Genomic DNA, 8381 nt, shown 5'->3' on the forward strand with positions numbered 1-8381 from the left:
CTAGTGGTGGGATTAACAGGTGTGGCCATTTCCCTCTCCCAGTCCAAGTACATCTTTGGAAATACTTGTATGTATATAAAGGACTGCCTAGTCTTTTTTTTTTTTGCTTGTTGTGGGGCTTGAACTCAGGACGTGGGCACTGTCCCTGAGCCTTTGTACTCAAAGCTAGCTCTCTTACCACTTGACTCACAGCACCACTTCCGGCTTTTTTCTGAGTAGTTTATTGGAGATAAGAGTCTCATGGGGACTTTTCTGCCTGGGCTGGCTTTGAACCTTGATCCTCAGATCTCAGCATCCTGAGTAGCTTGGATTACCAGCACCGGGTTCTAGTCCCCATATTGTATTTAATTCTAATTGTACATGTGTTTCTAATACTTCTCTAATATAAACAGTAGATTTTTTTTTTCTTTTTTGGCGCATGGAATCGCTTTATTAGAACAAGGACCCTGGGTCCCTCTGGGAGAACTTGTCTTCCATTTGCCCTGTGCCAGCCATGGGCACAGCCTGCAGACATTAAGGACTCACCCTGTTACAGATACAACATGAATCTTGGCTGGATTAGGGAAAAATTAATCTGGGAAAATCAGTTTTACAGCTCTGTTAATTATAAATGCTCTGTTCAGAATATTTACATCGGAAAGAGTTACCCGTTAAGACTACAACATAAAAGCAGAGGAATGAGTGACTTCCAATTGGCAGGCTGGCCTGCCCTCCCTGTGGCGTGGTGGGACCTCCGCAGCCGGGTCACCACTTAGGATATCTCTGTCAGAAGCCTCAGGTACTACTGCACCTGGGTGTCAAAGTGGTTGGCTGGCCCACTGTAGGCCATCCACAGGGGTTCTCCCCCGAACAGCCACATGGCCTTCATGTAGCTCTTCTCATCTAGTGTGAAGGAAGCGTGATTAGGTCACCCTTCTTCTCCCTGGCGATCCGGATCCACGTGTCCTCCTCGTTCCTGAGGTCCAAGTGCCCTCTGCCCTCCAGGATGTAGCGGATCTCCTCGTCCAGGTGCAGGTGGTCCTCATAGAACATCTTCAGCTTCTCTTCATAGTTGGGAAGTTTCTCTTTGCAGATGGTGATTATGTCCTTCTAGGAATAGTTTCCTTGTTCTGTCGATCTCGTTCCTGTGCTTGTCAGCAGCCCGTGTAGTCGCTCCAGGCCCACTAGGCGGCTGGGCTGGCCATGCAGAATCGTCCATGTACCAGGCCTGCACCATGGCAGTGGCGGGTTTACTGGCATCAGGGAAATCCTTTTCAACTGTACTCCAGATTAACATTTGAAAGTGTCTGTGCAGTAATGGGTTCAGAAATTGAAGGTGCACCCTTTGTGAGAAAATGTATAAAAAAAAAAAGCTGTCAAAGTGAGCTGCTTAAAAGTTCCTGCTTTGGTCTGATGGATTGGCCCTTATTGATTATTCTAAGACAATATCAGCAAGTGAAAAAAGGAAAAGAGGAACTACTTTGGGATAAGGAAGGAATTTTTATTTTTATTTTTATTTTTTGCCTATCACGTGGCTGGAACGCTGGGGCCTAGTCGCTGTCCCTGAGCTCTTTTGCTCCAGACTAGCCCTCTACTACTTGGAGCAAGAGTGCCACTACAGGTTACGGTGATTAATTAGAGATAAGAGTCTCATTGACTTTGATGCCCAGCTGGCTTTAATCCAGGATCTTCAGATCTCAGCCTTTTGAGTTGCTAGAATTACAGTCATGAGCCACCAGCTCCCAGCTAAGGAAAGATTTTTGAAAAGTGAGATTTTTGTCTTAAGCTGGTTGGTCCTAAATGGAATTAAGACACATCTCAGACTGTTGAAGAAATAGCAAAGGGGGTGGGTTTGTTTTGAGATTGCTGTGGGCTATTAATCTTATTTCAAAGTCTTTTAATGGTTACTTTATGTAAATATATCTTACCCTCTTCAAACTAGCAAATCATTGAGAACCTGACCTCAACCAATCCATGTTGAGGGGCAGGGCCTGCTGTGTTAGAGATAAATAGGGAACAGCCTGCCTGCTTTGAGTGCTTGCTTGCCAGATTTTGGTTGTTTTCTTTCTTTTCTTTTCTTTTTTTTTCTTTCGGGCCTGGGCGCTGTCCCTCAGCTTTTCAGCTCAAGGCTAGCACTCTACCACTTGAGCCAGAGTGCCACTTCCAGCCTTTTCTTTTTGCTTATGTGGTGCTGAGGAATCGAACCCAGGGCCTCAGACATGCAAGGCAAGCGCTCTACCACTGAGCCACCTTACCAGCCCTTTTGGTTGTTTTCACCCTCATCTGTAGGAGTAAATTTTGCCTTGCTGAGACAATTCTTTGTTTTCATCTTTATTGTTGTGACTCTGGTGGTTCTTAGAAAGTGTGTTTATAATACTTTTGAAGTTCTTTTGAAGTGCTTCATGATTATACTTACTGGTAAACATTCATAGAATTGCGTGGAAGGCATGTAAGAGAGCAGATAAACCAGTGCTGAATGTGCATATAGTTCCCAATATAAACATAGAAATTAAAGAAGCTTTTTTTGTTGTGGACAAAGTGATAGTATTTCTCATTATTTTAACATAATGCTGATTTATATAGTTATGTCCAGATAGCTTAAATTATGTCAGCCACAAATAAAAATTCTCTAAATCCACAGGCTTTTTTCTATGAAGTTTTTTTTTATTGTGGTAAGACTAATAGATTTCTTAATTTTTCAATAGCATAATAGGTTATTGTTAACTATATGTTCATTGTTGTACAACACACGTCTAGAACTTCTTTATCTTGTATAGATAAAACTTTTCACCTGTTGAATATTAGTGTCCTTTTTCTCCCCCTCCCTGGAGCCACACTGTTTCTATGAATTTGATGTTTTTTAGATAGCCCTTCTTAGTGAGGTCCTGCAGTATTTGTTTAACCTATGTGATTTGTTTGCATAATGTCCTCCAGGGTTGTTCATTTACCTATAGTAAGATTTCTAGTTTTTTTATTTCTCTCTTCTCTTCTACCAGGATTTGAACTTTTGGCGTCATGCTTACTCAGCTTGCTGGCTGATGCTGTATTAACTACTTGAGATCGAGTCCCACAGACTTTTGCTTTGCCTGGCTTCAAACCTATATCCTCCTGAGTAGCTAAACTAGGATTATAAACTTAAGTTGCTAGTGCCTTTTTTGTTTGTTTTCTTTGAGACAGGGTCTTACTGTATAAGGGTCTTACTGTATAGCCAACTCCATAAAAGATGGAGCAGTGTATGTGCCCCAGTGGCTCACACCTCTTATCCTAGCTGCTCAGGTGGCTGAAATCTGACAATCACGTTTTGAAGTCAGCTGGAGGAGGAAAGTTTTTAAGATTCTTATCTCCAGTTACCTACAAGTAGAGCTCTAGCCTTGAGCAAAAAAGAGCAGGGACAGTGCCCAGACCCTGATCAAGCTCCAGGACCAGTAACCCTCCCCCCAACCCCCCCCCAAAAATGATTGAACAGTATGCCATTTCATCTATCTACCTCCTCTCTGTCCTCCCAGTACCATTTATTGAAGCATCCTTTTTCCGATTGTAAGGTATTGACAACTGTGTTAAAAACTAGCTGGCCATGTATTAAGGTTTATTTCTGGACTATCTGCTGTATATGTCTTTATTTATTTATTTTTACTGGATTTCTTTTTTTGGGGGGGTCCAGTCCTGGATTTGCACTCAGAGCCTGGGTACTGTCCCTGAGCTGCTTTTGCTCAAGACTAGCAGCATTCTACTACTTGAGCCACAGTGCCATTTCTGGCCTTTTTTGTGTATATGGTACTGAGGAATGGAACCCAGGGCTTCATGCATGCTAGGCAAGCACTCTACCACTAACCCACATTCCCAGCCCAGTCTTTTTTTTTTTTTTTTTTTTTGGCTTTTTGAGATAGACACTTCGTAGCCCAGACTGGCCTAGAACTCTCAGTCCTTCTGTCTAAATCTCTGGTGTTGTGGGATCATAGGCAGGCAGTACACAGTTTTGATTGCTGCAGTGAAGAAGTATGAGTCTTTGTTTCTGTGTCTCAGGATTGTGAGATACTATATATGCATATGAAATGTGATACCCTTTTCTGTTTCTGTAAAAAACTTTACTGGGATTCTGGTGGGGATTTAATCTAACCTTTAGGTTTCATTGAGTAGTATTACCATCTTAACAATACTAAATCTTCCAATTCTCAAATGCCAAGATTTTTTTTTCTTTTTTCTTTTGGTTTTGAGGATCTATAGGGCCTTGTACATACTAAACACACATTCTACTCTTGAACTGCATCCCTAGTGTAGATGCCAAGATCTTTAAAGTATAATTATTGTAATAAATTCATTAATAGGATAGTCTTTTTTAATTCTGCACTTTTGAGGTGTGTTTGAAATTTTTTTTCTTTTAGATTAACTGCCCATCCTCTTGCAGTACACTTTTTTTTTTTTTTAAATCAGCCTTGGGGCTTGAACCCAGGGCCTGGGCACTGTCTCTGAGCTCTTTTGCCCAAGGCTAGCACTCTACCACTTTGAGCCATAGTCTACTTCTGGTTTTCTGGTGGTTAATTGGAGATAAGAGTTTCACATACTTTTCCTGACCCACTTGGCTTTGAATTATGTTCCCCACATTTCAGGCTCTTGAGTAGCTAGGATTACAGGCATGGAGCTACCAAGCACCTGGCTATAATTACACAATCTTCTTCACTGAGATACATAGTACATAATGTAAAAAGTTGAGGGAGAAAATTTACAGCTTTCAAACTGAATGTGACTTGTCCCTTTTATTTTGTTGTCACTTCATTGTGTTTTAAATTCAAAGTACATAGTTTTGTGTCCAAATACCACGTTTTAATAGAAAAATTGCTCTTCAGGCTTTGAAGAGATGGGAGGCTGTGACAGCAGGGGCTCCTTTTATTTTATTTATTTATTTTTTGTCAGTCGTGGGGCCTGAATTCTGGACCTGGGAGCCCACTTGAGCCACAGTGCCACTTATTGTTTTTCTCCTTATGTGGTGCTGAGGAATCAAACCCAGGGCCTCTTGCATGCAAACCAAGCACTCTACCAACTGAGCCACCATCCCAGTCCCTGGGGGCTCCTTTTAGTTGATAAAATACCTGCAGAAGGCTGACTATGGATTGCCACTGTGGTAGCATTTTCCTTATAGTTAGCCTTTTTCCCTCCTCTTGTATTGGAGCTTTAAAAAATTATTTGAGGCTTAGGAGACTCAGGATCTATATTAATAAATATCCTTCTGGGTTATTGTTTTGAAAGATTAATTTTGTGAACTGATACAAGTCCTAGAAACTGAATGCTGGCTAGTGTTTTAAAACAATAGGAATAATATTCAGGACAGATTAAAATCAGATTAAATTATTTTAAGTATTGCTTTTAAAAGATTAAATACAAAGCACAGACCCAAATCTAATAAACTCTTAGCCAAACAGTCATTAGGTGTAATCTTATGTCTAGTACATGTTTGTATCTCGTGTGTAGAGGGTGAAGAACCGAGCCCTCAGGAATGGATGAATGAAGCATGTTGTAGATTGTCTAGTGCCCATCCTTTTAAAATTTTATTTTAAAGGTGTGATACAGAGGGGTTACAGTTACATCAATAAGGCAATAGTACATTTCTTGTCGAATATTGTTACCCTCTCTTGTTTTTCTCCCACTCTCCCTCCTCCCCGTCTCCCCAAGTTGTAAAGTTTATTTCCAACATAGTGTCTTGTGAGTATCACTGTTGTGTTGGTTCACCCTTTGTCCTTTGTCTTACCATTTTGTTTTTTTCCTTCCCTTCCCCCCAAAAGATAAACATATATACAAGACACAGGGTACCAAAGTAAAAAAAAGTGACATCAGAGGATAAACCAAAGGAAAAGGAAAAAAAAAGGGAAAAAGAAATTACTTTGCACAGTACATTAAGAACAACAATGAAAAAAAAAGCTCTTGTTTTGGAGTTCATTTTGATTAGCATCATTTCATATGGTCATATGTACATAGGTATTGAGCTATTGAGATCCTCTTCTAGGAGTATCCTAGATATATACTAATTATTTTTATAATAATTAGGAAACCCTGGAGCTTATGTTTCTTTGGGTCTGGCTTACTTCATTTAATACAATTTTTTTCCAAGTCTTTCCTTATGAATGGAGCGTTGTCATTTCTGATGGAAGCATAGAATTCCATTGTGACACACAGTTTTTAGTTTCCTTTTTTTTGTGGTGTGAGGGTCAAAGTGCACCCTGGTTGAAATTTTAAAATACCAAGGAAGAAAGGTCAGATATAGCTCTGAACAAAGATTTAGGAATCAGATTGGCTTTAGATTTATTAACAACTGAACTAGAAGCTAGAATTGAGTGAGTGTGCAAAATTACCAATAAAAGTGTGTGCCCCAAGTGAAATCCTTTTGAGATCTGTCATGGTTGAAATTATCACTCATAACACCCTTCCTGAGGAAGCTATGAACCACTGAATCCAGAAGGAAGGAAGTTTAAAAAAAAAAAAAGAGGAAACCAGAGGAATCCAAAGGAAAGAGGGCTGGGATTTTCAGGACAGATGACTTCAAGCACAGAGAATTATCACAGTTCAGATGAAGCTAGAGGTAGAAGGCTAGAACAGGTTGTCTTCAGGAAAGAAGCAAATAAAATCCTTACTGTATCTGTACTGTGGGTGTTTTGACAATTTCATGGAGTTTGTTAACTCCATGAACATGTGATACCTAGTACATGTGATAGCTAGCAAGGAGAGAAAAGATACAATTACTTATTCCTAGAGGGAATTGCCTGCTTAAGGAAGGAATTGTAAGTACTGTGCTCTTGTATGTGTAATAAGAAATAGGGAGTATTGATTTGGCCATCAGGACAGGTAATGGCTGTAGGTGTCCCTAAGAGTTGAAGCCTTTTTTAATTAAAAAAAAAGCCATTTTTACACAGAAAGTTGGTTGATAATGTCTGGACTAAAAAATAGAGAAATACCCAATGTTCAAAAATGTCGAGGTAAACAGCAGCTGGAAGGCCTATTGGCCTGGAGGTGCTGCCCCTGAGGGAAAACTGCTGTATTGGAGGACCCGAGTCTTGGTTTGGGGCTGTGTTGGCACACAGTTCCTGCCTTGCATTGGGTGGGTTTTCAGACTGTGTGCATCTGGAGTCCTTTGGCAAAGATGGACATTTGAAAAACTGAGACATTTGATTCTGCTGATTGTCTTTTTCTTGTTTTTGTTTTTTCGGTGCCTCAGGGCCTGGGAGCTGTCTCTGTGCTTTTTTTGCACAAAGCTAACATTTTACCACATTAGCCACAGCTCTACTTCCAGCTTTTTGTTATTTTAATGAATCTCCTGGGTTTTCCTACCTATACTGGCTTTGAGCCACAATCCTCAGATCTCAGCCTCCTGAGAAGATAAGATTATATATAGGTCCGAGCCACTGGTGCCTGGCCTTATTTACCATTTTTTGTAGATCTGTTTATATGTGGTAGGTGCCCATACAATGTTGATTTAGAAATCACTGTTGATTTTTAGTAATGTCTTAAAAAAAAAAAACCAACTAAGAGCTCTGACTTTATTAACTGTATCCTGGGTGCTATTGCTAAGTGTGGAGGTTAGAAAGTTGTGAGCTTAACATTCTAATGGTGAGTCAGACACTGCAGAGAAATGAGCAAGTTAGTTTCAGATTGCTGGAATGTGTGTAGGGGCCCTGAAGGATAGGGTCTTTAGATTCTGCCCACTAGAGTATAAGCCCTGAAGGGAGAGAATACACCTGCATAGGAGCTGTAGGAATTGTGGATGGAGAGCCTGGATGGTGGGTGACTTGATTTGGGATGTTGGAGTCAGGCAGGAACTACCCCCACGATGGGCCTTAGGCCTAGGCCATGTAATCACTTTGAATCCTGGGGAAAGGAAGCCTAATGAATCTGACAGAGGTGACTCATCATGCTGGGTGGAGTCTGGATTCTGGAGGTCAAGAGCGGATGGGGTGCATCCGGTGGGAGTTTTTTGGTTTGTTTATGAGGGGCACCTGATGAATCCAAATGCTGTTATGCTTTCCATGGTGTGGAGGTGTTCACATATGTTTACAGCTTTTTTTTTTTACTTGAGAGTAGCTTCTGCTGTCCTTTATGCACTTACTTAGTAGGTGGCTTAAACCCAGGAAAGCTAATTAATGGCCAGTACAGCAAGCAGTAAACATTCTGACTTGTGGAGTACACTAGCTTTATTACTTAAAAAAAACTGCTGATAATTACAATAATGCACATGGGCATGAGTCCAAGACAGGAAGAATTATTATTGTCTGAAAGCAAATCTGGTGCAGGCTGATAATGCAGTATATTTACTTTAAAATTTAAAATGACATAAATCATAGGAAAGATGTCTTTTGAGTTGCTTTGAACCTAAAAAAGGTGGAGTACTGTCATTGTTTCCATATTTTTATTATTTT

General features: G+C 40.4%; 1 pseudogene; it reads right to left on the reverse strand.

The window, feature by feature from the left end:
• Positions 1-781: 781 nt before the first annotated feature.
• On the reverse strand, positions 782-1276 carry LOC105980565 (annotated as a pseudogene).
• Positions 1277-8381: the final 7105 nt, after the last annotated feature.

Source organism: Dipodomys ordii, unplaced genomic scaffold, assembly GCF_000151885.1.
Source record: "Dipodomys ordii isolate 6190 unplaced genomic scaffold, Dord_2.0 Scaffold10, whole genome shotgun sequence".
NCBI classification, from domain to species: domain Eukaryota; kingdom Metazoa; phylum Chordata; class Mammalia; order Rodentia; family Heteromyidae; genus Dipodomys; species Dipodomys ordii.